The sequence below is a fragment of the Syngnathus scovelli genome, chromosome 8, assembly GCF_024217435.2.
Source record: "Syngnathus scovelli strain Florida chromosome 8, RoL_Ssco_1.2, whole genome shotgun sequence".
Classification (NCBI taxonomy): Eukaryota; Metazoa; Chordata; class Actinopteri; order Syngnathiformes; family Syngnathidae; genus Syngnathus; species Syngnathus scovelli.
In genome coordinates this window covers 1,936,873-1,964,139 of record NC_090854.1, presented here as the reverse complement: position 1 = coordinate 1,964,139, position 27,267 = coordinate 1,936,873, and the positions used below count along the sequence as shown (strand labels likewise).

At 47.1% G+C, this 27,267-nt stretch overlaps 1 long non-coding RNA gene across 1 annotated transcript in view; it reads right to left on the bottom strand.

The window, feature by feature from the left end:
- The window catches only part of LOC137840575 (uncharacterized), a 79,953-nt gene that overhangs the window by 35,272 nt on the left and 17,414 nt on the right, over window positions 1-27,267 (bottom strand). Inside the window, exons 5-6 of the long non-coding RNA XR_011087319.1 lie at window positions 24,600-24,748; window positions 21,291-21,447 (exon numbers count right to left, since the gene is read on the bottom strand). This is a non-coding gene — a long non-coding RNA (uncharacterized lncRNA). The remainder of the gene's footprint in view (window positions 1-21,290; window positions 21,448-24,599; window positions 24,749-27,267) is intronic.

Sequence of the window (27,267 nt, the reverse complement as noted above, 5' to 3'; positions counted from 1 at the left end):
TCCACAAAAACAGAACCTCAAAAGAAAAAGAGGGGTCGGGCCGCAGTAGAGGAATTGACTAGGCTGTGGAGCCAGCCAGATTCCCAGGGGGAGAATGACTGAAAAAAAAAAGAGAAGAATGTGTACATACGTGTATATGTAAATGAATAGGCATGTAATTGTGTATGTATACATGTGTATATAGAAGTATGATGACAATGTATCATTAATGGACTGTACATAACCAAGAACAGAAAGAAAACCAGACGGGGACAGCAGAAGGAGTGACCACCTTGGCCAAGGAGGTGGACGTTTTCCTTGGCACAAGGGAGGAGCCAGGGAAGGAGGAGGGGCTGGAAGACCTCCTATAAAGCCAGGAGAGAAGAGCCAGATCTTCATTCAGGCCTGAGGAGTGACCCACCATGAACTACCCGCGCGGAGCCAAGAGAAGGAGAACAATGAGCCTGGAGAGTGGGGAGTCACCAATGGCCCCCCCAGGCTACACGGATGATCCCGCTGGTTGCAACCCGGTGGAACCAGCGGGTAGGCTGAGCCCCGGGACCGGGGCTTCCACAGACAACGATGGGAAGAACTGGAGGAATCCGTTTTTCATGGAAGAAGAGCAAGAGATTTATGTAAATCAGGAATGGATAGCTCTGGAGCCAATCTACGCGAACGCAGTTCCCGTGAAAAAGGATCCAGAGCCGAACTTTGAAAGTCGAGGAGCAACTTTATTTGCAGACAGCGGGTATGAGATTCCCAGCACTTCGCCTTTCTGCAACGAACCACCGAATCTACCCGACAACCCTCCAATGGATTGGAGTACAATTGAATGGAGACCATCTACTTTCCCTCAGCCGGCGATATCATGGAAGAAGAATCTGGTGACGGATTGGCTGACAGCTATAATACTTTCAGTCATTTTGACAGGCATCCTACTCAGCTTCACACTTTGGAAGAGCGCGGCCCGCTATGATCCGATGGAGATGATCAATATCGAGTACGATGGAACGAAGCTCTTCAATCAAACCTGTTGGGCAGTGGACTTTGGAAGCGTCACCGTGAAATGGAATACATCCATAGCACCAGACATCGCTACCAGACAATATTGGACATCGGTACTGCGACGACGAGAGAAGATGATCGCCTTGCCACTGGAACCAGGAGCAATTCCGCGCGCAGGAGATGAGGAGGAAAGACGGTATAAGACAAAAAGGGAAATAGTGAGTGAAGTAACTCACTTTCCCGATCATTTGGGTCGCGTGAATTGGACAGGGCAAATAATAAGTAACATCAGTGCTTGTGATATGAGGTACTTCAAAGCGCCAGAAAACTTTGCTAATCTAACGATAAGCTTGATTTGCAAGAACAAACGTGAAGAGAAAATTGTTAAAAGAAATTGGATTTTGAAAGTGGGCGAGGAGCATGCGGAATGGTATAGCAATGCCTCGTGTGTCCCGTTGCCCGAATCAAAAGGAGGGTATTGGGAAAAGAGTGGGAAAAGGCCGGATGAATTTTCATTCCCGGCCCCAATGAAAAACTCCACGTGCCGTGGCACTTATCCCGGATGGGAGCCGTGCTGGAGTTGTTTAGATTTGGTTTGTGAAAAAACTCAGGATTATTCAAGTAAGCGTCGCCTTAACCGGGTGCCGAGAAGCCTGTCCGACAGCCAGAAGCCAGTATTTTGGGACTGTCAGAGAGTTTTTAGTAGGTTAAATGCGTGTTACTTTAACGTGGGACAATTTTGTGAGAATAATTATCATGTGATAATGTGGGCCTATAAATTCCAAAAGATGAAGTCCCCTGTCGCAGTGTCAACAAGGGGAGGGAGGAAGTTCAACCCAAATAAGGAACCAGTGGATTTTGAATTTTGGCTAAATAGTTCATTTCCATGGTTATGGCAGGTACAGAGACAAATTGCTGTGCCCAGCAGTGACCAGGGCAGACACCGGTTGTACCCGTCGGCAAGGCACTTATGGGTTCAACGGTTACCCACTCCTGCCGATTTGTTGACGGTAACTCCGGGAGAATTTGATAAAATTGACCAATGTGTAGTGGGCAAAATTTATGCTGGATTGCATGGGAAGGATTGGACAGTTGGGAAGTCACCAAGATGTGACCTGGATGAGATCAAGCGATCCGTCTTGGGCACCAGGTGGGTTCACAACTGTGCCAGTCTCTTAGTAAACAAAACAGTGAAAGGAATTTTACAGGCATGGTCTGAGATAAACGTTCGGGACCCCGCCAAGACATGGTGGGGATTTAACGGGTATGAGATGAAGCAATGGGTTATACCCTGTTTAAACGTAACAACAAATTACTGGGTTCAATACCAATTTATGTCAACAGTATATTCAAAAGAGACTGATATCAAGCCCACAGGAATATATTCCCCATATATCTATGTGAATCCTCGGCCCTGGGCGATGACTTGTAACACTGAGAAAACAAAATGTTTGATTACCTTAGCTCGTGAACAATGTGTTACAGACTGTACACCGTATAACGGATGCACCTAAATGCATCCTATGCGGGATGAGCCACATGAAATTGGCCTGGGTGATCGGGAGCTCTTATGTGGGAAACTGTTGTTATCAGGCCGGCTTTAGTTTGGCTTGGCTGGTCCCTGACGGTCTGTATGTAAAAGAGGGAGAGCAGTCCAGCTTGGACCATCTCGGATGGGAAGGATGTGCGGATTTGATGACCACCGCGACTCTGCTCGAGACAACTACAGGGCCCCTGATGGCACGTACGGTTCTCATGCATGGAGCAGGAGTAACCCACGGCACTATCTGGCCTTTGATTCACATGACCTGGCGTCAACAGAACGGCACCCGATGCGTCACTTCACATTGGCAATGTGGGCGCTGTCTGACAGTGAGCGCTCCTCATCGCTTTGTCCCGGCTGACTTTTACACGCACCCAAACGCAGGATATGGATTACACCGACCTATGGGGATGCCCAGCGAGGCCCCTGTGGGGCTTGTCCGGCCTGCGCGTCGGGGAGGAGGACGGTGTGTTGGACATTGGACCCTGGATGGGTCTTACGTCCGGTGCAGAGAGCCATGCGAGGGTTGCATGGGGCGTCGGGATCCAGACGGCAGCCGTACGTATGGAGGGCCTGGCTACAATGATGATCCTCCCCTCGACTCGCCCACCAGCCCCGTACGGCTGATAAGCCCGCTGGATGTGGATGCAGCTCCTTCTGAGTCTGAGGACGACGATGAGGCTCGAGACGGAGGACGCGGGAGCGAGGCTGAAAATGAGGAGGCAGATGTCGAGAGTGTGGCCACGGGGCGTTCAACACCGGAGCTGAGAGCCCTCGCCGTGGAGAACCACGCTGACGACGACAACGCTGCTAGTCGGTTGTCGCGCCTGATCAACGCCCTCGCAGAGATTGCCCGACAGGGAGACATGGCAGCGGCCTGCCCTACTTCAACGACCGCTGAGGTTGTGAATATCTCAGACGAAGACGACGACATGGCTGTGTAGCTCTTGGGGATCAGGGATAATTTATACCTGTTTTCAATCCAAGGGGAGGGTGTCGTGTAACATGGGGGTAGAGATGGTCCAAATGGTAGAATATGGATTGTTCACAGGAATAAATTGGCAGAGCTGAAATTCCAAATTTGTCCAAAAGATGGCGCCAGACCAAAACGTGAGACCAAAAGAGGGGCCAGAATAAGCTAAACCAGTTAAAATCGAAAAGAGGAACACGGTGTCAGAGTGTAAGTCACGCATGGAGGCACAAATGAGATTTTTATTATGTGATTTTTATTTTTTGATTTCTTTGCTTGGCTAAAAATATATTCTGTAACCGCTTTAAGCAATATTATTTGTCAATTTGATCAAGAAACCCGTCACCATGGGAATAGTGGCGTGACACAAATTGCTTAAGAAAGTAGGTCAAAGGTGAAAAGGGGAAGTGAAAGGTTTTACCACTAGCTGTGCATTTGGTGGAAAGTACTGCGTGGTCAGGGCGGAAACAGCGGCTGAAGGCCACAGATAACAAAGCGTGGGGAGGCTGGCCAGTTCCCTCTATGGGCGTGGGAAACTGGCCAGTTCCCTCTATAGGCGTGAGAAAGCTGGCCAGTCCCTTCTATAGGCGTGGGAAAACTGGGCAGTCTTACCCTATAGGGAAAGTACCGGAGAAAAGAAAGGGGAGGGGGGGACGGAGAGGTCTATAAAAGGTCCTGCTGGAGAAGCTTCAAGGCTTTTCCCCCCAAAAGAGCTCTTATACGTGAAGAGGCCCGGAGGAGTTTCAAGATTTTTTCCAAAGTCCCAAAGATCTTTGTGTGAGACGCAGGATCACTGGACTGAAATTAACTTGGATTTACTCCTAAAAATTGGACTGGACAACTTTAAACGAGAAATTGGTGAGGATGACCGTTTTTATGTATTTTAGCGAGAGGGGGGAATAGTCATCGGGCCGCCGGCTTCCTCGTGGCCAGCCTGTTTCTCTAATTTGGATTTTAGAAGCAAGATCGAACTGATCACTCGACTTTGCTTCCACCAAAAATAGCACGCAACTGGTATTTACCTCTTCCCTTTTTTATGAACTGTGTTTTGCAATCGAATTGTTCTGGGATTGAATGATTTTATTAACACGGGTATCAGTGAGTGAAGTTGTTCAGTTTCTGGAGTAATTGAGATTTGTAATTCTATTCCATGTTTCTTCAATAAATGTGTTTTGTATATTACTTACTTCGTTGTGCGCGGATTTGTACTGAATATGCAACCGAAGGCTCAGGCCCGCTTCCCCTTTTAGACGGGCCGCGTAAGTTAGAGACTTAAATAACTTCCGTAGTTATCTGAGCCACGAGTGAATTTCGATCTGTTCGAAAGTTGTTTCGTCTGAATAAAATTAAAGGAAGTGTTTAAATCAGATTATTGGTTTTGTGTAGAACGGAAAGTTATTTAACTATTTGAAAGGCTCAGGCCCGCTTCCCCTTTTTGACGGGTCGCGGAAAAAGTAACTCCGAGGAAGTTGGAGAATTAAATAACTTTCGCAAATATTTAAGGGAAGAGTGGATTTCGTTAAAAGTGAATTGTTGGAAATTTACTTCTTCTAAATAAAATAACGATGACGGTTAAAATAAATCAGTGAAGTTGGTGGAGGATAAAAGTATTTCGATTGTCCGTCGGGCGCGGCCCAGTTCCCCTTTTTGTCGGGCCGCGTCAAAAGTTAAATAGGACACGATCAAAAAATAGACTTGCCTTCCAAATTAATTATTGGGCAAATCTAAATACAGCACGACATTTTTATTCGGTTTAAGAAAGTCGCTATTCTTTTCGAAGCAATTAAGTGGGGTGAAGAACTCCGACAGTCAAGTGCTAGATCTACGTATACGAAGTTAGAATTAATCATATAGGGTGCATTAATTTTCTTCTTAAATGCTATTATTGTCACACTTTTATTAATTCGATTCTCTTTCGAATAAAAAAGTTGGTCGGCTCGCTGCATGAGCGACCAAGTGGAACGGACCCGTATTAACATTTACTTCGGCAAAACTAGTGCTTGGGTGCACTATACAAACGAATCCCTGAGGTCTTAACAAAGACATCTAAAAAAATATCCGTAACGAATAAGAACTTCAAACATTAGCGGGGAGCCATCAATACGATGCGGTCACTTCGAAGTCCTGCCTCGAATTGAGTTACTCGGCACGCGCTTCGGGTGACTTGAGAGGGATTGGCGTCGTACAGAAATTAGATTGATTCCGGAGGAGTTAATTTAACTCGGGTGGTTAGATTACGGACGAATCTCCGAACCCGGCTAAAACAAACCCGTTACTGGGAAGCCGGGGGCACCTTAATGCGAGAGGTGCGTTTGACAGCACACTACAATTAAACTGAAATACACATTTTGCACAACACACACAAAAATTAGGGACTTCTCAGAGGCTCAGTTTTTTATTTTATTTTTTTTCCAGGACAGAGCATGAAAACATGTTCAACATGTTCCTATTGGTCTCCTACCGGCCAATAGTGTGCGGTTAAGTCATATGGGCAGACAAAGCCCTGCGCTCCAAGTGACCGAAATATTTGTTTACATAAAAATCCGCGATGCACCGAGGCCGCGATAGATGAACCACGAAATAGCGATGGATTACTGTATGCATATGCCACAGTTGTGTTTACTATAGGATAAACATTAAGTGTATGTGCATTTGTGTGTTTACTTATTGTTTTAGTTCCAGTTTAACAGTTTGCTCAACGCTAGCATTAGATGTAGTTGGCTGATTAGTATGCCAGTGGAGACAAGCTGTTGTGACCTTGCACTGCAGCTTCGGCGGCAGGTAGGGCTGTGTGCCATGCAAACTTCCTTTGTTCGTGCTTTTTCCACATGGCTAACTCGAAATTGAAAGTTATCACAGACACTGACAAATCTGAACCAGAATGAAATTCCCGGACCCATTTGATTCCTGATTCTCGATGCCCAACCCTAGCCTCAATCCACTTTGGTGTACAGCTTTATGAGCAATGGTGTGACTACATGTGATGTGTGATTCCTATCCCAAATACAACGTAACTTACCAGCACTGGTGGCAGATGAATCTTTCTCAGACATAGCAATCCAGTATAGATGAGAAGAATCACAATGATGATAACAGCAATGGATATAATGCACAAAAAAGCTGAGATCACAGAGTCTAGAAAAAGGAGAGACAAAGGTTTGTGAGAAGCGTTTTTTCTTCAGTACCGTAATTTTCTGACTAAAAGTCGCTCCGGAATATAGGTCGCATTAGCCATAAAAAGCACAACGTGAAAAAAAAAAATAAGTCGCTCCGGAGTACAAGTTGCATTTTGGGGGAAATTTATTTGACAAAATCCAACACCAAGAACAGACATGAACGAGCAACAACAGGCTAAACGATAGGTATGCTAACGTGACAAAAACACAAACGAAGAGCTGAGAACGGGCCTGACGTAACATTCACAGTTATTCAAATAACTATAACATAAATAACACATTTATAAAACCATCTGTGTCACTCCAATTCATTAAATCCATCGATCATCCTTTATGTCAACAATGCCGGCCAGGTGTGCGCCGCTGACGGCGGTTGCACTTCAAAATATTCCACAGGCCCATATAACGATATATAAATTAAATATAATAAAATATATATATATAATATATATAAATTAAATATCAAATAACTATTATTTAAGCAATAATATTGTTAAACCATCTGTGTCACTCCAAATCATTAAATCCATCGATCAAATTCCTCGTCCTTTGTCAACAACGCCACGTGTGCGCCCTGACGTCAGCCTCGTCGTTATTCCACAGATCCAGTATGTAACTATATTGTAGCGTTAACAAAATACAAGGAAAGACGTGGGTTTGGTAAACGGCTCTTTATTTAACAAAATAGTTCAACGAGCAAACAACTACTGAACTGTAACGATAAAAACATATACAAGTTGCTACACGAAATAAAATATATCAAATAACTATAAAATAAATAGTTCACCGCTGCACGGCCCCAAGCACCGGCGTGGACTTCCAGGCGTGTGGCGGCGTGGACTTCCATCCCCGGAGGTGGAACTTCCAGCCATGGAGGTGGAAGAGAGCTCCATAGAGTAGGACCGGGTGTGCGTAAAAGCCATGTCCGAGCCCCATCCACTGTCCTCGGACAGCCACCCGGTAGAGCACCGGCCCCCGGCTTCCATCCACGGAGGTGAAAGAGAGCTCCGTAGAGTAGGACTGGGCGTGCGTAAAAGCCATAATAGTTTTTAAAACCTTCTGTGTCACTCCAAATCATTAAATCCCTCAAACTCTTCGTCCTCCGTGCCACTTACAAACAACTAGCTCAGTGGCCTAGTGGTTGAGTGTCCGCCCTGAGACTGGAAGGTTGTGGGTTCAAACCCTGGCCGGGTCATACCAAAGACCCATTGCCTCCCTGCTTGGCACTCAGCATTAAGGGTTGGAATTGGGGGGTTACATCACCAAATGATTCCCGGGCGCGGCACCGCTGCTGCCCACTGCTCCCTTCAGGATGGGTTAAATGCAGAGACTAATTTCACCGCACCCAGTTGTGTGTGTGACAATCATTGGGACTTTAACTTTTTAACTTTAATGATGCCGGTAGTACGTAGTGGGGCCCTTCGTCATCTTCGTCATACCGTGATCGAATCTTTGTCCTTTACCTAAACAACCACCGTGCCGCGTCGCTGACGTCACTTGAAATTCAAATTACAGTAATCCCTTGCTACATCGCGGTTTCACTTTTGTTTTGTTTTTATTTTGAAAATTTGTGAAAAAATTCACATATAAGTCGCTCCTCAGTATAAGTCACCCAAACTATTAGAAAAAAAAACGCGACTTATAGTCCAAAAAATACGGTAAAATAAAATTTAAAAAATCGGTGCAGCGTCGGCAGTAATGCGGACCCTGTACCGGTCCGTTGTGGTGAAGAGAGAGCTGAGCCAAAAGGCAAAGCTCTCAATTTACCGGTCGATTTACGCTCCTACCCTCACCTATGGTCACGAGCTATGGGTCGTGACCGAAAGAACGAGATCTCGGATACAAGCGGCCGAAATGAGTTTTCTCCGCAGGATGTCCGGGCTCTCCCTTAGAGATAGGGTGAGAAGCTCGGTCATCCGGGAGAGACTCGGAGTAGAGTCGCTACTCCTCCACGTTGAGAGGAGCCAGATGAGGTGGCTCGGGCATCTTATCAGGATGCCTCCTGGACGCCTCCCTGGGGAGGTGTTCCGGGCATGTCCCACCGGTAGGAGACCCCGGGGACGACCCAGGACGCGCTGGAGAGACTATGTCTCTCAGCTGGCCTGGGAACGCCTTGGGATCCCCCGGGATGAGCTGGATGAAGTGGCTGGGGAGAGGGAAGTCTGGGAGTCCCTCCTGAAGCTGTTGCCCCCGCGACCCGACCCCGGATAAGCGGAAGAAGATGGATGGATGGATGGAAAATTTAAAAAACTATTTATTGACAAATATTTATATGAAACAGATGGAAAACAATTTTGATAGTCCACCAGGGATATCATTCAGAAATACCTCTCAAATACACACAAACGCTCTCAGACACACATAACTGAAATCACAATATCAGATTTTTTTTTTTATTCAATTTTGTTTTCAGTTAATATGTTCAAAGGTAAAAAAAAAAAAAAAAATGAGGTGAGTTGTTCAAAACAATTGATAACGATGGATAAAATTCGATTCTACCTCCGGCCCTCCCTGTATGGAGTTTACATGTTCTCCCCGTGCTCGCGTGGGTTTTCTCCGGGCACTCCGATTTCCTCCCACATCCCAAAAACATGCTTGGTAGGTCGATTGAGTACTCCAAATTGTCCCTAGGTGTGAGTGCGAGTGCGGATGGTTGTTCGTCTCTGTGTGCCCAGGCTGGCAACCTGTTCAGGATGTCCCCCGCCTACTGCCCGATGACGGCTGGTGTAGGCTCCAGCACGCCCGCGACCGCCGTTGGGACAAAGCGGTACAGAAAATGGATGGATGGATGGATGGATGGATGGATGGATGGATGGATGGATGGATGGATGGATGGATGGATGGATGGATGGATGGATGGAAGGATAAAATTTGAAAACGTGAACTTTTTTTTTCTTTTACAGATGCAGCTGTTGATAATTAGATCATTATTTCTTGTGTTCTCCACAGGTTATTTTAAAGTTGCAATGATGAATTAATTGGGGATGCTCCCATCAGTGGCTGATCATGATTGGCCAATATTTACCGTATTTTCCGGACTATAAGTCGCGTTTTTCATAGTTTGGGTGGGGGGGCGACTTATACTCAGGAGCGACTTATATGTGTAATTATTCACAAAATTGTACTTGATCATTAACACATTACTGACTTACTAGTATAGTTGATCACTTCACATGTTATTTTCACTTTAAACCGCATTAGGGCGCACTATGGCTGTAGAATAATTGGAGCCTCACTGACAATGAGTTCCATTCACTGACGTCCGGAGTCAGGAGATTTTATGATTTGGAGTGACACAGATGGTTTGATAAACTTGTTATTTATGTTATAATTAATTGATATAGTTTATTAAGAGTAGCAACGTCTATGTTGTTAGACTTCAGTAGTTTCAGATTGCCTAGCAAGGCCATGAAGGCAGCAGGGGGGGGGGGGGGGGGGGGGGTAGCGATCCAGGGCGCTTGCTTATAGCACTGTGTTGGCTCATATGTTGAGCTCTTGTTTTGTGAAATAAAGAGCCGGTTACCAAACCCATATCTTGCCTGGTACTTTGGTAACGCTACAATATAGTTATATACATAGATTGTAGAACAATTTGAGCTGCAACTGACGACGAGGCTGCCGTCAACAGCTGTTTTTTTTTAAGTGACACAGCGGATGAAGATTCCAATGGATTTAATGATTTGGAGTGACATGGATGGTTCGTTAAAATTGTTGGTTATATTACATTTATTTGATATATCTAGTCTGACGTCAACAGCTGTTTTTTTTTTTTCAAGTGACACAATTCCGATGTATTTAATGATTTGGAGTGACACGGCTGGTTCGAAAAAAATGTTGTTTATATTATTGCTATTTGTCTGTACTTAGTGTTGGATTTTGTCAAATCCAAATCCGAGTCCATGGTCCTCGGTCGGAAAAGGATGGAATGCCCTCTCCGGATCGGGGATGAGATCCTGCCCCAAGTGGAGGAGTTCACGTATCTTGGGGTCTTGTTCACGAGTGAGGGCAGGATGGAGCGCGAGATCGACAGGCGGTGCAGCGTCGGCGGTAATGCGTACCGGTCTGTTGTGGTAAAGAGAGAGCTGAGCCAAAAGGCAAAGCTCTCAATTTACCGGTCGATCTAATGTCCTACCCTCACCTATGGTCACGAGCTATGGGTTGTGACCGAAAGAACGAGATCCAGGATACAAGCGGCCAAAATGAGTTTCCTCCACAGGGTGTCCGGGCTCTCCCTTTAGAGATAAGGTGAGAAGGTCATCTGGGAGCGACTCGGATTGGAGCCGCTGCTCCTCCACGTTGAGAAGAGCCAGATGAGATGGCTCGGGCATCTCGCCAGATGAGATGGCTCGGGCATCTCAACAGGATGCCTCCTGGACCATTCAGGCACAATCCAGAGGCACCGTCGCCGATGTCCACGCAATGCTGTAGAGGCGTGTCAGCCATGACAGCCCCACAACATCCAGAGCCTTTAAAAACTCTGGGCGGACCTCCTGGACGCCTCCCTGGGAAGGTGTTCCGGGCATGTCCCACTGGTAGGAGACCCCGTGGACGACCCAGGACGCGCTGGAGAGACTATGTCTCTCAGCTGGCCTGGGAACATTTTGGGATACCCCGGGATGAGCTGGATGAAGTGGCTGGGGAGAGTCTGGGAGTCCCTCCTAAAGCTGCTGCCCCGCGAACCGACCCGGATAAGCGGAAGAAGATGGATGGATGGATTATTGTTATTTGATATATAGCTTATATATTGTTATATGGGCCTGTGGAATAATTTGAACTGCAACTGACGACGAGTCCGACGTCAGCGGCACACCGCACACGCGCCGTTATTTACATTAAGGACGAACAATTCGATCGATGGATTTAATGATTTAGAGTGATGCAGATGGTTTGATAAAATTGTTGTTTATATTATAGTTATTTGATATATAGTTTATATATCGTTATATGGGCCTGTGGAATAATTTGAACTGCAACTGACGACAAGTCCGACGTCAGCAGCGCGCCGCACACACGCCGTTGTTTACATAGAGGACAAATAATTCGATCGATGGATTTAATGATTTGCAGTGACACAGATGATTTGATAAAATTGTTGTTTATATTGTGGAATAATTTGAACTGCAACTGACGACAAATTTGATGTCAGCAGCGCGCTGCACATGCGGTGTTGTTTACATAAAGGACGAAGAATTCGATCGATAGATTCATTGATTTGGAGTGACACGGATGGTTTGATAAAATTGTTGTTTATATTATAGTTACAGTGGGGGAAATAAGTATTTGACCCCTTGCTGATTTTGCAGGTTTGCCCACTTACAAAAAATGCAACGATCTACTATTTTAATCATATGTACATTCTAACAGTGAGAGACAGAATCCCCCCAAAAATTCCAGAAATTCACATTGTTGGAAATAATATACTTTTTATCATTGGATTCTATGTAACTACTTTTGTGTGCAAGATTCTCCGCAGTATGTGACCATCTGGCCTCGTGAAAATGACTTGGGGGCATATGGCAGTCATTAGCCGCGCTATACAATAAGCCCCACAGTTAGCTAGACATGTGCAGATCATGAGATTGTCATGGGACGGCTGAAGCGGACAAAGGTATTTAAGTTGAAGTCATGAGTACGGCACAGCAATGTATTCCCAGAGGCACTAAAGACTACGTCTTTGTTGAGCTAATGGTCATGAGACGTCCATACTGCCCCGTCCATAAGAGTACCCCCTGTGTTCTGTGGTAATGGGATATAACTATGGAATGTTCTTCCTGTCTGGAAACCTATTCGACCATGTACACTTGCCCCTTTGTTTCTCTCTCAATAAAGGCACGGCTAAACTCAGAGCAGATTGCGAATCTCAGCCACACTTGCTGCATGTGTCTGGGGTGCGCCCTTCTGCGCAGGAGAAAACGCTAAGCCAAGAAAGACCTACCGTCTCCGAGATTGATTTCAGATAAATGTTGTCAACCCAACACACATCATATGAATTTATAAAAATTGATAACCGTCTGATGAGGAAAAACAAGTATTTGAACCCCTGGACAAACAGCATGTTAATATTTTGTAGAAAAGCCATTATTGGCCAGCACAGATGTCAAACGGTTTTTATAGTTGGTGACAAGCTTTGTGCACATTTCGGCAGGGATGTTGGCCCACTCCTCCCTGCAGACAGCCTCCAAATCATTCAGGTTCCGAGGTTGTCGCCTGGCAACTCGAATTTTAAGCTCCCTCCAAAGATTTTCAATTGGATTGTTGAAATCCCTAAATTCCTTGCAATTTTGCTTTAAGAAATTTTGTTCTTAAACTGTTCAACTACCGTAATTTCCGGACTATAAGTTGCGGTTTTTTTCATAGTTTGGGTGGGGGGGCGACTTATACTCAGGAGCGACTTATATATGTTTTTTTTTCACAAATTTTTACTTGATCATTAAGACATCACTTACAAGTATAGTTGACCACTTCCCATGTTATTTTTAGTATAGTTGATCACTTCACATGCTTTTATATCTTTATCTTGAACATATTCAAAACATAAAAAATAGAGAAATAAAGCAATTAACACTTTAAAGCACCATATCCAAGTCCACTGTCTGCTGTATGTACACTTGCTCCATTTTTGCTCCTCTTATATTTATTATTATTATTTATTATTATTTGTTTATTTATCATTTATTCAACATTCTTATTTATTCATTGTTTGTGCCTTCTTGTTTTTTTTGTATTGCTTGTATGCATATGTGTACTATCTCACCGAGGGATAGTGGAAACGTAATTTCAATCTCTTTGTGTGTCTTAGTATATAAAAAAATAATCGACGATAAAGCAGACTTTGACTTTGATAAAACAACCCAAAAAAATTATATTTTCAGACGAAACTGGATGAGGCCGCTCTAAATTTCACCGTTGGCCGTGACTCATCAACTGGGTGGGCTTAAAAAAAATGGCACCAAAAAGAAACTCATATTTTGCAGGTTACAAACTTCAAGTTGTAAAATATGCAGCTGAAAACAGCAATCGAGCAGCAGAAAGAATGTTTGGAGAACCGTGATGTACCAATGGATTACTATTTCAAGTGACGTCAGTAGCGCGGCGCGGCGGTTGTTTACATACAAACGTGCCCACATAAGGACTACCGGCATCATTAGCGGTGATCATTTCTAAGTGACACGGAGGACAAAGAGTTTGAAGGAATTAAGGATTCTGAGTGACATAGAAGGTTTGAAAAACTATTATGGCTTTTACGCACGCCCGGTCCTACTCTACTAAGTCGGGGGCCGGCGCTTGGCCGAGTGGCTGTCCGCGAACGGTGCGCGGGGCTCGGACATGGCCATTACGCACGCCCGGTCTGTCTGGAAGTCCACGCCGCCACACGCTTGGAAGTTTGTTTTGTTTAATAAAGAGCCGTTTACCAAACCCACGTCTATCCTTGTACTTTGTTAACGCTACAATATAGTTATATAGTAGATCTGTGGAATAAAGACGAGGCTGACGTCAGGGCGCACGCGCGGCGATGTTGACAAAGGACGAGGAATTTGATCGATGGATTTAATGGAATTAAAGTGCACGGATGGTTTGATAATATTATTGGCTTGTATTATAGTTATTTGAAATATAGTTTATCTATCATTATATGAGCCTGTGGAATATTTTGAAGTGCAAGCGCCCTCAGCCGTGCGCACCCATTGTTGACAAAGAACGATCGATGGATTTAATGAATTGGAGTGACACCGATGGTTTTATAAACATGTTATTCATGTAATAGTTGTCCTTAATCACTCTATAATTTACGTCAGGCCCGTTCTCAGCTCTTTGTTTGTGTTTGTCACGTTAGCATACCTATCGTTTAGCCTGTTGTTGCTATTTAATGAATTGGAGTGACACCGATGGTTTTATAAACATGTTATTCATGTAATAGTTGTCCTTAATCACTCTATATGTTACGTCAGGCCCGTTCTCAGCTCTTTGTTTGAGTTTGTCACGTTAGCATACCTATCGTTTAGCCTGTTGTTGCTATTTAATGAATTGGAGTGACACCGATGGTTTTATAAACATGTTATTCATGTAATAGTTGTCCTTAATCACTCTATATGTTACGTCAGGCCCGTTCTCAGGTCTTTGTTTGTGTTTCTCACGTTAGCATACCTATCGTTTAGCCTATTGTTGCTATCGTTTAGCCTGTTGTTGCTCGTTCAGGACTGTTTTTGGTGTGGGATTTTGTCGAATAAATTGCCCCCTAAATGCGACTTATACTCCGGAGCGACTTATATATGTTTTTTTTCACTTTTTGGGGCATTTTATGGCTGGTGCGACTTATACTCCGGAGCGACTTATAGTCCGGAAAATACGGTATTTTCTCACGCAGTTGTGGACAAGGTGGTGAACCTTGTCCCATCCTTGCTTGTGAATGACTGAGCATGTTTGGTGAGGCTCCTTTTATACCCAATCATGGTACCCACCTGTTCCCAATTAGCCTGATCACATGTGGGATCTTCCAAATAGGTGTTGAATGAGCTTTTCTCAGCTTTCTCAGTATTTTTTGCCACCTTTCCCAACTTCTACTGGATGTGCTGCAGCCATGAAATTCTACGTTATTATTTGGCAAAAAACAATTAAGTTTATCAGTTTGAACATTAAATATGTTGTTTTTGTAGTGTATTCAATTGAATATAGGTTGAGAAAGATTTTCAAATCGTTGTATTTAATTTTTATTTACATTTTACACAATTTCCCAACTTCAACCGAATCCGGTTTGTAGATCTGGAGAAAGCATATGACAGGATGCCGAGAGAGGAACTGTGGTATTGTATGAGGAAGAATGGAGTGGAAGAGAAGTATGTGAGTGGTAGAGGACATGTATGAAAGTTGCAGGACAGGAGTGAGATGTGCTGTAGGAATGACAGAGGAATTCAAGGTGGAAGTGGGACTGCATCAAGGATCAGCTCTGAGCCCCATCTTGTTTGCTATGGTGATGGACAGGCTGACAGATGAGGTGAGACAGGAATCTCCATGGACCATGATGTTCGCGGATGACATTATGGTCTGTAGTGAGAGTAAGGAGCAGGTGGAGAGAAATCTAGAGCGGTGGAGGTATGCCCCGGAAAGGAAGGGAATGAAGATTAGCCAAAAGAAGATAGAATACATGTGTGTAAATGAGAGGGATCTAAGTACCGTATTTTTCGGACTAAAAGTCACTCCGGAATATACGTCGGATTAGCCATAAAATGCACAATAACGTGAAAAAAAAACCCATATATAAGTCACTCCGGAGTATAAGTCTCATTTTGTGGGAAATTTATTTTACAAAATCCAACACCAAGAACAGACATGAATGAGCAACAACAGGCTAAACGATAGGTATGCTAACGTAACATAAACTCAAACGAAAATCTGAGAACGGGCCTGACGAAACATTCAGAGTTATTCAAATAACTATTACATAAATAACACGTTTATAAAACCATCTGTGTCACTCCAATTCATTAAATCCATCGATCGTCCTTTATGTCAACAATACAAATGCCGGGTGCGCGCCACTGACGGCGGTTGCACTTCAAAATATTCCACATGCCCATATAACGATATATAAATTATATATCAAATAACTATTATATAAGCAATAATATTATCAAACCATCTGTGTCACTCCAAATCATTAAATCCATCGATCAAATGCCTCTTCCTTTGTCAACAACGTCGCACGTGCGCCGCTGACGTCAGCCTCGTCGTTATTCCACAGATCTAGTATATAACTGTATTATAGCGTTATCCACAGATCTAGTATATAACTATATTGTAGCATTAACAAAGTACAAGGAAAGATGTGGGTTTGGTAAACAGCTCTTTATTTAACAAAACACGAGTTCAACGAGCCAACAACTACTGAACTGTAACGATAAAAACATATACAAGTTGCTACACAAGATAAAATAAAATAAAAAAAAAATAATAATAAAAAAATATATATATAGGCGTGTGGCGGTGTGGACTTCCTGTCACGGTCGGGTGGAGCATGGAGCAGGACGACAAGGTGCAGCTTGGACCAGGGTTTATTGGTGAACTCAAAAAAGGCAAACTGACACGACGTAACCACAATAACATGAATGACTGACCGGGACGTGTAACCAGACGACATCGGGACATGACGACAGCAAGACCGGACGACAACAGGAACCAAAAACACCTCATGACAGGAACACACAACGTAAATCCAACACCGAACAACCACAACCAATGATCCGACCGGGAGTGAGGGGCAGACAGGACTTATATACACGACAGGTAACGAGAGGCAGGTGGGAATAATCACACTGATCATGGGCACACAGGAGGGGAGGGGCGAGCACACAGACAGAAACCAAGACAACAGACACATAGTGGAGCAGTTGGGGACGAGGCGTGACAGAACCCCCCCCCACAAGGGACGGCTCCCGACGTCCCAAAAAAAAAACCCAAACAACTTGGGGAACCGAACCGCACTCGGGCGGCGACTTGGGGAACCGAACCTCGCTCGGGCGGCGACTTGGGGAACAGAACTGCACTCGGCGGCGTTCAGGGGCCCAGGGCCACACTCGCGGTACACACTGGGGACCTGAACCACAATCAGCGCAACTTGGGGAACATGAACCGCACTCGGGCGGCAACCCTAACCTGAACCGCACTCGGGCGGCAACCCTACCATGAACCGCACTCGGCCGGCAAACCTAACATGAACCGCAATCTGCGGCAACACGAACATGAACCACACTCGGGCGGCGACCCTAACCTGAACCGCACTCGGGCGGCAACCCTAACATGAACCGCTCTCAGGCGGCAACCCTAACTTGAACCGCACTTGGGCGACAACCCTAACCTGAACCGCACTCGGGCGGCAATCCTAACATGAACCGCACTCGGGCGGCAACCCTAACATAAACCGCAATCTGCGGCGACACAAACATGAACCGCACTCGGGCGGCAACCCAAACATAAAATGCACTCGGATGGCGACTCTGGAAGTCCGTACAGCAATTGGCGGCGACTCTGGAAGTCTGTGCCGCGATCGGCGGCAACTCTGGAAGTCCGTACGGCAATTGGCGGCGACTCTGGAAGTCTGTACCGCGATCGGCGGCAACTCTGAAAATCCGTACCGCGATCGGCGGCATTTCAGAAGACGTGGCTGTGCGTAGCGGCAGAAGCCATCACCCGCCGCAGCAGTGGGCGCGGAGCCAGGTGCAGCTGGCTCAAAGTCCGGCGATGACCGCAGGTCCGGCGTTGCTGGCAAGAAGTCCGACGACGGCCGTGGGTCCAGTGACGCCGGGGTGAGGCCCGATGGTGGCCGCGAGTCTGATGGCGTCCGCGGGTCCGGAGTCGCTGGAGCGAAGTCTGGTGGCGGCCGCGGGTCCAGTGTTGCAGGAGCAAGTTAGACGGCAGCTGTGGAGCCCATGGCGCTGGAACCTGCTCAGACGTGGATCGTGCGTCGCAGCGGGAGCTGGTGGTGGAGGGGGGTCCAAGCGCTGGTTGATTTGGTGGTCGGATCATTCTGTCACGGTCGGGTGGAGCATGGAGCAGGACGACCAGGTGCAGCTTGGACCAGGGTTTATTGGTGAACTCAAAAAAGGCAAACTGACACGACGTAACCACAATAACATGAATGACTGACCGGGACGTGTAACCAGACGACATCGGGACATGACGACAGCAAGACCGGATGACAACAGGAACCAAAAAGACCTCATGACAGGAACACACAACGTAAATCCAACACCGAACAACCACAACCAATGATCCGACCGGGAGTGAGGGGCAGACAGGACTTATATACACGACAGGTAACGAGAGGCAGGTGGGAATAATCACACTGATCATGGGCACACAGGAGGGGAGGGGCGAGCACACAGACAGAAACCAAGACAACAGACAGATAGTGGAGCAGTTGGGGATGAGACGTGACACTTCCATCCCCGGAGGTCGCACTTCCAGCCATGGAGGTGGAAGAGAGCTCAATAGAACAGGACCTGGCGTGCGTAAAAACCATGTCCAAGCCCCATCCACCGTCCCTGGACAGCCACCCGGCCAAGCGCCGCGCCCCGACTTCCATCCACAGAGGTGAAAGAGAGCTCCGTAGAGTAGGACCGGGCGTGCGTAAAAGCCATGTCCGAGCCCCATCCGCCGTCCCCGGACAGCCATGGGGCCGAGCGCCGGCCCCCGACTTCCATCCACGGAGGTGAAAGAGAGCTCTATGGAGTAGGACCAGGCGTGCGTAAAAGCCATGTCTGAGCCCCATCCACCGTCCCCGGGCAGCCACCCGGCCGAGCGCCGGCCCCTGACTTCCATCCACGGAGGTGAAAGAGAGCTCCGTAGAGTAGGACCCGGCGTGAGTAAAAGCCATAATAGTTTTTCAAACCTTCTGTGGCACTCCAAATCATTAAATCCTTCAAACTCTTCGTCCTCCGTGTCACTTACAAACAAAGCCGCTAATGATGCCGGTAGTATGTGATCGAATCTTTGTCCTTTATGTAAACAACCGCCGCGCCGTGCTGCTGACGTCACTTGAAGTTCAAATTACAGTAATCCCTTGCTACATCGCGGTTAGTTTATCGCAGTTTCACTTTTTTTTTTGAATTTTGAAAATTTGTGAAAACATGTACATATAAATCGCTCCTCAGTATAAGTCGCCCCCCCCCCACCCAAACTATGAAAAATACCGCGACTTATAAACCGAAAAATACAGTAGAATGGTGAGGCTATAGGGAGTAGACATCCAGAATAGGGTCAACAGTCCAGAGCAACAGAGAGTGTGGAAAAGAGGTGAAGAAGCACATCCAGGCAGGGTGGAATGGGTGGAGAAAAGTGTCAGGGGTGACGTGTGATAAAAGAGTATCAGCAAAAATGAAGGGAAAGGTGTACAGTGGTGAGACCAGCGATGATGTATGGTTTAGAGACAGTGGCACTGGGGAAAAGACAGAAGGCAGAGATGGAGGTGGCAGAGATGAAGATGCTGAGGTTCTCTTTGGGAGTGACCTGATTGGATAAGATCAGGAACGAGTACATCAGAGGGACAGCACATGTTAGGTGTTTCTGAGTTAAGGCCAGAGAGGCCAGAGTGGGATGGTTTGGACATGTTCAAAGGAAGGAAAATTAATATATTGGTAAAAGTATGCTGAGGATGGAACCACCAGGCAGGAGGTCAAGAGGGAGACCAAAGAGGAGATTTATGGATGGAGTGAAAGAGCACATGGAGTTAGTTGGGGTGATAGAAGAGGATTCACAGGATAGATGGTGAGATGGAAACAGACGGTTTGCTGTGGCAACCCATGAGGGGAAAAGTGGAAAGGAAAAGAAGAAGGATCGGGCTGACCAACTTCAAATACAGTTACCCACGTGGCAGCCAATAACAAAGAACACACATACAAACACAAACTGCAAAGTCCACCCTTTTTCGTAAAATGTCTTGTATAAAGTCTGGGTCAGGGAAAGTCGTTCTTTGTCTCTCTGCATCACTATCCTCGCGGTTAGGGATGGACAGATGTGACCCACAGCTCCGCTTAGAAAACTGGTTTGGTTGCTGTTATTAGACAATTTTGGTAGGAATAAATACTTTGTTGTGTCGCTGACGCGATGGACGAGTGCGTGTATTGATTCCTGTATCCACCCAACGACCACATCGAAACTCCACAAAGGGATAAGGCTTTTTTAGTTAATTGGTCATTTAAAAAGAGTGGATATTTTCCGCCTTCACTAGCAATGCACAAGACATTTCAATTTAAAGCGAAGACTTGACCTGGACTATTTCACACACAACTTAAAGCCACGTTATTTTTGTTTTGTTTTTTAGGTAGGGTCGCGTTGGGTCGGGTAGGGTAGGGTGGGTTGGTCGGTAGGTACTTTATTGATTCACCTGTCCATAAAATAACTCCACCTCCCCCGTGGGCCACTCGAGCCACAACGTTGACATCAGCGAACCACACACCCACATGATGCAACACATCTGTCTGCCAGTGAAAACAATGCCAGACTCCATCGAATGTGAGCATTTGACCACTCAAGTCGGTTACAATGACGAACTGCAGCCAGGTCAAGAGCCTGAGGAGAACAATGAGCATGCAGATGAGCTTCTCTGAGACGATATCTGACATCCATCCATCATCTGTACCGCTTATAATCATGAGAGTCAGGGGCACGTTGGAGATCCTAAGCTTGTATGGTTACAAGTGTTCTGCAGTTGTGAGGCTAGTTGGATGTACTGCCAGATTGTCTGAAACGTCTTAGAGACAGTTTATGGTGTAGAAATGATGACTCAATTCATGAATCTGCTCTGGTGGACATTCCTGCAGTCAGCATCTCATTTGCACCCACTCTCCACACCCTGCAACATCTGGGATATTGTGCTGTGTGATGAAACTGAATATTTCAGAGTGGTCTTTTATAGATTTTTTTTGGCCATCCTAAGGCACACCTGTGCAATAAATATGCTGTCTAATCACTATCTTACATACTCCTTATAAATTGTGCCTTGAGGTAACCAATGTTGTAATTTGACACAACATTAAGTTGTACTAAATTTACATACATCTAATTAGAAATTTAGAATGGAAATTGAAAGAGAGAATGTCAAATCAAAAGGAGAGCCATTTACCTGAAGTAGAAATCCCTGGGGTAACGACACAATGACGTTGGCTGTAGTTGGACTGTCTCGGGATAAAGCTGTCAGAAAATCGAACTGAGATGCAGTAGTTCCCGGGAGCAAGGTTCTTCAGAACAGTTCCCTTCAGAGATTCAGGTTCCTGAAAAAACTGTCCCCACCAGCATAGACCACATAAATACAGTACAGTACATGATTCGTGGAAGGAAAATAAAAGCTTTTACCCACATGAATGTGAAACTGTTAGGCATGGGCACCTAGCCACTGCACTAAACATGGTTAGCAGTCTTGGATTACTTGATTTTTTTTTATTTATTTGTTCATTTAGGCTACACTGGATGAGCACTATTTTGCACTATTTTGCACTATTTTGCACCTTTGACCTCTCCAGCCTAATTTCTATTTATAGATATTTGTCAAAACATGTTTGTAAGTAGAGTCGTGTGCGTGTGTGTGTACATACACACACAAACATTTTTGCATGTATTCGCATCAAACTCATTATTTTGGACCTCATTATCATGCACTGAATAGTAAAACAGAGAATCAAACATCCAATGTGGTAGTACTGTGGTAGTAGTGAAGTGTTTTGGGAACTGTTTTCATGCTCATTTCAAAGAGGCAGCAAAATTACTAATTGTCAAATACAAATTTTCAGTTCGTCACTGACTGCACAAAGGCTGTGTAACAAAGGAATAGTGAAGAAAATGAGGGACAGCAGAAAAAGAAGTCAGCTGATTGAAAACACTTTTGTTCTCAGTGCCAGTCTTAACTCTACAAAAGTTATCTGGATGCAGTTTTTTGTTCTCTATGTCTGCAAAGAGTGAATAAAGGAATACATTTTATTTTGTAAAATTAAATCACAGCAGACTTTTTAAAAATTAATTTAGCTTTGCTTCTAGAGAAGAAAATTTAAGGAATAGAAACTGTTTATTCTAAGCGTAACAAATACCGTATTTGCCGGTGTATAGGTCGACTCGGTGTACAAGTCGACCCCCTAAAATTCGACGGAAATTTACGATTTTATGATATATCCTTTGTATAAGTCGAGCTCAATTGTTGCATTATATTAAACTTCAAAATTCAATATGCGAAATTTATTGACGAAATGTGTTCAAATTCCGGGAGGCCGTGCGCATGCGGCTGTTTATAAGCACCGCGGAGGAGATCGCGGCGCCTCATTCGACTTCCAGCGGCCGGCGAGCTCGCGCACGCCGCCCGGCACCAACGGGAGGCCGGAAATAGCTCCAAGCCGAGCGGATCGGCACTTTATAAGCACCGTGGAGGAGATCGCGGAGCCTCATTCGACTTCCAGCGGCCGGCGAGCTCGCGCACCCGCCCGGCACATCCGGGAGGCCGTGCGCACGCGCCAAGTGGCCGAAAATAGCCCCCCCCCCCAAGCGGATCGGCTGTTTATAAGCACCGCGGAGGAGATCGCGGAGCCTCATTCGACTTCCAGCGGCCGGCGAGCTCGCGCACCCGCCCGGCACATCCGGGAGGCCGTGCGCACGCGCCAATTGGCCGAAAATAGCCCCCGCCGAGCGCATCGGCCGTTTATAAGCACCGCGGAGGAGATCGCGGAGCCTCATTCGACTTCCAGCGGCCGGCGAGCTCGCGCACCCGCCCGGCACATCCAGGAGGCCGTGCGCACGCGCCAAGTGGCCGAAAATAGCCCCCGCCGAGCGGATCGGCTGTTTATAAGCACCGCGGAGGAGATCGCGGAGCCTCATTCGACTTCCAGCGGCCGGCGAGCTCGCGCACCCGCCCGGCACATCCGGGAGGCCGTGCGCACGCGCCAAGTGGCCGAAAATAGCCCCCGCCGAGCGGATCGGCTGTTTATAAGCACCGCGGAGGAGATCGCGGAGCCTCATTCGACTTCCAGCGGCCGGCGAGCTCGCGCACCCGCCCGGCACATCCGGGAGGCCGTGCGCACGCGCCAAGTGGCCGAAAATAGCCCCCGCCGAGCGGATCGGCTGTTTATAAGCACCGCGGAGGAGATCGCGGAGCCTCATTCGACTTCCAGCGGCCGGCGAGCTCGCGCACCCGCCCGGCACATCCGGGAGGCCGTGCGCACGCGCCAATTGGCCGAAAATAGCCCCCGCCGAGCGCATCGGCCGTTTATAAGCACCGTGGAGGAGATCGCGGAGCCTCATTCGACTTCCAGCGGCCGGCGAGCTCGCGCACCCGCCCGGCACATCCAGGAGGCCGTGCGCACGCGCCAAGTGGCCGAAAATAGCCCCCGCCGAGCGGATCGGCTGTTTATAAGCACCGCGGAGGAGATCGCGGAGCCTCATTCGACTTCCAGCGGCCGGCGAGCTCGCGCACCCGCCCGGCACATCCGGGAGGCCGTGCGCACGCGCCAAGTGGCCGAAAATAGCCCCCGCCGAGCGGATCGGCTGTTTATAAGCACCGCGGAGGAGATCGCGGAGCCTCATTCGACTTCCAGCGGCCGGCGAGCTCGCGCACCCGCCCGGCACATCCGGGAGGCCGTGCGCACGCGCCAAGTGGCCGAAAATAGCCCCCGCCGAGCGGATCGGCTGTTTATAAGCACCGCGGAGGAGATCGCGGAGCCTCATTCGACTTCCAGCGGCCGGCGAGCTCGCGCACCCGCCCGGCACATCCGGGAGGCCGTGCGCACGCGCCAAGTGGCCGAAAATAGCCCCCGCCGAGCGGATCGGCTGTTTATAAGCACCGCGGAGGAGATCGCGGAGCCTCATTCGACTTCCAGCGGGCCGCGCACTCGCGCACGCCGCCCGGTTCAAATTTTCTAAGTGCAACGCACAATGAGATGCATGAGAAACGGCCTTGGTTACCATCACATTTGAAGCGATGAATACGAAGTTAAATTTTATGACTCGGTGTATAAGTCGAGGTCGATTTTTTTCGGTCGATTTTGGATCGAAAAAGGTCGACCAATACACCGGCAAATACGGTAATTGTTAATTTCTTATATTGTCACATTTTTATTGTTCAAAAAACAAAGTTAGAAAGTTGCTCCTAAAATGAAGTTGTTCATTCAGGAACTGCTCTGCAAAGAAAAACAAATTCAAGTTTTGGAATTGGAATTGGACAGGCGGGAAAGGGAGCAAGACAAGAGTACCTGCCCTAACAGTTCAATTGGAGTGTGGCGGAAGTGGCTATGTAATTTCTAAATATCTATAGAGTGCAAGTGAAGTCATAAGAGTGTATGGCAATTAGGAAGTGGACCCACACCAAGCAACTAGCCTACAAACACATGAAAGCGAAAGTTACAAGTAAAAAGCAGATTCCTTAACACTTGTGTACGTTAGTTCTCAACATTACCGGAGTTCTGCCTGCGTCACTGTTCTCGATCCTGAGTTCGTAGTTGAGTGAGTTGTAGAATTCCCACAGATGCTGCGTTTGAGGCAGAAGGTCCACACACAGATTTTTTCGACATGGAGTCACAGCCACTGCTGGCAAGTCCAGCTGAGCTAAATCATACAAGTTGAAGACAAATCAAATTTATTTATATAGCCCGAAATCACAGAAAAGTCTCACAGGTTGTCACATGCACACAGTAGACAAATGTTAACGACACAGTTGACTACATCCCCTGATCGTAACACAGACATGGGGAATTTACGGCGCGCGGGCCACATCCGGCCCACGGGGCCATTTAATCCGGCCCGCCAAACCTGAATAAATTGTCTTATTAATCATTTTTTTGGTCATTTTCCCTGCAATGGCTGCATTTCCCCAGTAGATGGGGAAGCGCCCACCCACGCATTTACTCCCGCAAGCCATGTCTGCAGACTCACAAATGCATGTACGTACTCAGTAGTACAGACCCGGCGCACTCCACGCTCTATTCCTATCAGTGCCGAATTTCGAGTGTGGGCTGTGCATATATATATCCATCCATCCATTTTCTGAACCGCTTAGTCCCCACGGGGGTCGCGGGCGTGCTGGAGCCTATCCCAGCCGTCATCGGGCAGTAGGCGGGGGACACCCTGAACTGGTTGCCAGCCAATCGCAGGGCACACAGAGACAGACAACCAATCGCACTCACACTCACACCTAGGGACAATTTGGAGTGATCAATCGGCCTACCAAGCATGTTTTTGGAATGTGGGAGGAAACCGGAGTGCCCGGAGAAAACCCACGCGGGCCCGGGGAGAACATGCAAACTCCACACAGGGAGGGCCGGAGGTGGAATCGAACCCGCACCCTCCTAACTGTGAGGCGGACGTGCTACCCAGTGCGCCACCGAGCCGCCCCATATATATATATATATATATATATATTGTGCATATATATATATATATATATATATATATATATATAGTGCATATATTATATTATATTGGTCCACGGACAAATAAAACATTCAAGTAAAAAATACAAAAAGGGAAAACAAGAATGGACATACAATGAATAAATAAGAGCAATGAATAAATAATAAATAAATAAATAAATAAGAGCAACATGGTTGAAATGGAGCAATTGTGCATACAGCAGACAGTCAGTATATAGCGAAAAAGTACAGGACAAGTAGTGCAAGGCAGCCAACGTGGCCCAAAAGGCCAGGACGTTATGCAGCCGAGGGTGGAGGGGGGAGAGAGTTCAGGATCCTAACAGCCTGGAGTATGAAGCTGTTGGTGAGTCTGGTGGTGCGGGAGCGCAGGCTTCTGTACCTCTTCCCAGAGGGCAGTAGAACAAACAAAGTGTGAGCGGGGTGACTCACATTACTCACAGTCGTGGTCGCCGTGCGGGTGAGATGGGAGGTGTAAATGTCCTTCAGGGAGGGGAGTGAAGCACCAATAATCCTACCAGCTGTTTTCACGATGCGCTGCAGGGTCTTCATGTTGTATTCAGTGCAGCTTCCACCCCACACAGCGATACAACTGGAGAGGACGCTCTCAATGGTGCCACGGTAGAATGTGGTCATGATGGCTGTTGGAGCACTTACTTGCCTGAGTTTCCGCAGGAAGTACAGACGGCGCTGAGCTTTCTTCGCCAGTGATACAGTGTTGGTGGTCCAGGAGAGGTCTTCACTAATGTGCACCCCCAGGAATCTGGTGCTGCTCACCCTCTCCACCACAGCACTGTCGATGGTCAGTGACAGGTGTTGGGTGAGACCCTTTCGGAAGTCAACAACAATCTCCTTGGTCTTGCTGATGTGCAGCAGGAGGTTGTAGTCCCTGCACCATGTGGTCAGAAGATCGACCTCGGACCTGTATTGAGACTCGTCGCCCTCGGTGATGAGACCCACCAGAGTCGTGCCGTCAGCAAATTTCACTATGCGGTTGTTGCTGTAGTTTGCAGTGCAGTCATGCGTCAGCAGGGTGAAGAGCAGCGGACTGAGCATGCAGCCTTGGGGGGCCCCCGTGCTCAGCGTGATGCTGCTTGAGATATTGTCGCCAACACGTACTACTTGAGGCCTCTGACAGAGGAACTCCAGTACCCAGTTGCAGAGGTAGGTACTGAGTCCCAGCTCGTCGAGTTTGCAGGTGAGTCGCTGTGGTACAATGGTGTTGAATGCAGAACTGAAGTCCACAAACAGCAATCTCACATACGAGTCTCTTTTTTCCAGGTAGGTGAGGGATGAGTGGAGGGCAGAGCAGATTGCATCGTCAGAGGACTGTTTGGCTCGGTATGCAAATGAGAGGGTTCAAGGGTGGGGGGGGGGGGGGGGGAGAATGGATCTGATGTGTGTCATGACAAGCCGCTCAAAGCACTTCATGATGATGGGTGTCAGTGCCACGGGGCGGTAGTCATTGAAGCAGGATGGTGTCATGCGGTCGCGTTTATTTTTTCCGGTTTTCTGTCTCGTCGGTGTCGTAACTTTACTTCCTGTTTTATTTTGTCATCCCTTCCGTTTCAGTTCGTGTTTCCTTCCTCGGTGTTTGGTTGTCTTGTCTTCCCCGATCCCGATTGTGGCACCGGCGTGATTGGCGCTAATTGCCAGCACCTGCCTCCCAGCCCTTTTGTGTGTATTTAGTCCGCGTCT